The sequence below is a fragment of the Crocodylus siamensis genome, chromosome 7 (genome assembly GCF_052110815.1).
Source record: "Crocodylus siamensis isolate JL-2025a chromosome 7, ASM5211081v1, whole genome shotgun sequence".
NCBI lineage: Eukaryota > Metazoa > Chordata > Crocodylia > Crocodylidae > Crocodylus > Crocodylus siamensis.
In genome coordinates this window covers 31,631,541-31,634,435 of record NC_143401.1, presented here as the reverse complement: position 1 = coordinate 31,634,435, position 2,895 = coordinate 31,631,541, and the positions used below count along the sequence as shown (strand labels likewise).

Genomic DNA, 2,895 nt, shown 5'->3' with positions numbered 1-2,895 from the left:
AAGAGATAACTAATACATTATCCATATCTCACCATAAATTCCTGTGGGATGGCAAGGCACCTGCAGTGTTTGCTGCAAGGGAGACATGCGAGATCATCACCATGCACCCCATCCACATTTGAGTTTGCCCTATTTGCCCTGCAGTAAAGTAGCAGTGCTTTATGGCCACAGGGTTTCTGCAGCAGGATGGGGAATGAGTGTTAGCTACCTGCAGTGCAAGCACACCTTTTTTGCAATTGGAACTGTAGCACCTGATAGGACAGACATTAGGAGAAGCTACCCTGTCTGGGTAGTGATGCACAAACCAGCTGACAAATGCTTGTCCATTCATTCCTCTCTGTGATGCCATCAGTTTCTTGACATATAATGCACCTGCTGATAGCTCTGGAATGTAAGCTTTTGGTTGTTCTTTTCCTCCATGGTCCCATGCTTTTCCCATGGCCAAGCTTCAAAAGTCTCCCTTAGCATGGTGGCTGGAGACAGTGTTCCTCCTGCTGAGTGTGTGGCTGGAAAGACTGTCTTGCTGTCACAGTCACTTGAAATGTCCTCATCCTCTGAAAACTGTAAAGGCTGAAGACCAATGTCCTGGGGAGGGAGCTCACTGGAGTCCTCAGAGACTCATACTTTCAAGCAAGCTATGTGCTCAGGGAAGGGAAGCCTCTCCAGGTCAGGGTAAAAGTGGCTCCTTGAGGAAGATGTGGGTCCTCAGAGGAAGGGTTAAAAATGAAGACCCCACATCAGCACAGTCACGTGAAGGAAGGCCTCTTGTTGGCACCTGTCCACATCCACATTACACTGCATGTATCCATCCGTCTGTTGGATATCTGGCATCTCCCAAGGAGGAGCTGTCTGAAACGGAGGCTCTCTCACTGTCTCGGAACCCCAAAGTGCCCTCATTTTCCCTCCAGACAATGAGAGAACTCGCACCTTGTAAGGTTGGGCACAGACCCCCCACCCAGCTGGAAGACTCCTGATTCAGAGCTGGCCTCCAACCCTTTCTGATTCATGTCAGACACTCAGCAATTTGGGTCCCTCTTTGGGAACTGAGGCATTTCAGTGTAGGGTGTGAAACTGTAGTTGTCCTCCTCCTCCAACAAGAAAAGGAGAGAAACTGCTGGTGATATGTTGTTGTCCCTGATGAAGCTTGGCTTAGTTTGCTGACCTTGTCATTGGATCCAGTTTCCCAGAACTCCAAGTCATACTGAAGACTTTGAAACTCACTCTTCAGGCAGGAGGCCAGGGGGAAAGCAGCATTGACAGTCAGTGAGTTTTCCTTTACTTTCACTCCTAGTATCAGAGGAGCCAGCTCCACTGTAATTGAGTAACCAGGTGTCAGAACAGTGCTAGCTTGTGGGCTGGAATGCAGCTAAAAGCTGCCATCTGAAAAAGGCCACATAGAAATCTCCCCTAGTCAAGAGACCTCATAAGCCTCAGCCTCTTAGATGGATTCTGACAGTGAGAGGTCAGTGCTCTAACTACCTGGTTTTCGGGCTGCAATAGCCATTACCTCATGATGAACATGATAGGCAACCCTTGGTCCTCCACCATCCATCTGACATGTCTCAATAAGCACTAGAGCTGTGAGAAGCTTCGAGTGCTGATTTGATTCCAAGGAGATTCGGCCAAATCAACGGCTGAATCCAAATTGAATCAGGAGACCAAATCAAAGGTCACAACTGATTTGAAGCTCTCCAAATCAATTAGGAAGAAGATTCAGAGAGCTTCAGAGATTTGGGCACTCCCCACTTGCTGCCACAGGGAGCTGGACCCAGATGCTGTATTCACATAAAAAATATAATGGCTCCACCATCTTGTACAATTCCTCCAATCACATATTTATTTTACTTGTCCTGAATGTCCTCCAGTGTACACAGGCACATGCTGAACTTAATCACACTGATTCATTTAGCAGTACATGCAACCATTCGAGTATCATTGGGAAAAGCTACCATAGTTAGGATAGGGGCAGGGGGGGATGGAGGAGGGGGGAGGGGACCATGGGGGGGACCCCAGCTAGGCCCCATCCCCTGCCTACTCCCCCAGCCTGCCTGAGCACCCCCCAACCCCTACCCACTCTCCCAGCCTCCACCCCCATGGCTGTCCCGCCTAGCCCAAGCTCCTGGCTCTTTTAAAAAAGCCCCAGTCATCAGGTGCTGCTAAGTGGAGGGGGCAATCCCTGCTGTCCCCCATTGCCCCATACCACATGGGGGGCTCTGCCATGAGCCTCCTGACCCCCACTAGGTGTCCCAGCCTCCCACCCACCATGGCTGCCCCACCCACCCCAGCTGCTGACTGTTTTTTTGGGTTTTTTTAAGCCCCACACTCACTGGCTGCTGCAGCAGCAGTTGGGGCTTCTGGGGGCTCATGGCAGAACCCCGCCCACGTAGCATGGGGCAGTGGGAGGCAGTGGGGTTTGTACCACCCCAGCCAGGCAGCACCTGGTGAGTGGGAGCTTTTTCTTTTTTTTTTTCAAAGAGACAGGATCTGGGGCAAGGCAGAGCAGCCATTGATGGGGCTGGGCTGTGCTGTCTGCTCCAGAAAGCAGGGGCCCCCTGCCCTTCTGCTGCCTAGCAGTAAGGGCTGGCTGACAAGGGAGTGGTAGGGAGAAAGCCCAGCTGGGGATACAGCCCAGTCTCCTGGGGGAGGACTGCCCCTCCAGCCCAGGTAAACCCTAGCTGGAGCCTGGGGTCAGGGACAGGGGTTAAATAAACACCCCTTTCCAGGCCCAAACTTACTTCTGACTGCCAGTGTGGACTACAGCACACCTGGAAGCAGAAAGAGGATGGGATGAGCAACCCTACAGAGTCCTACTGCTATAATTCTAAACTGCAAATCCCAGAGACCTCAGGGGCAGCAGGAAGAGGAAGTGAACACACAGCCAGAGAGCCGTGGTCT

The 2,895-nt window shown here is 51.6% G+C and overlaps 1 pseudogene; it reads right to left on the bottom strand.

Moving 5' to 3' along the window:
• Window positions 1-348: 348 nt before the first annotated feature.
• LOC149859653 (interferon lambda receptor 1-like) lies at window positions 349-1,552 on the bottom strand (annotated as a pseudogene).
• Window positions 1,553-2,895: the final 1,343 nt, after the last annotated feature.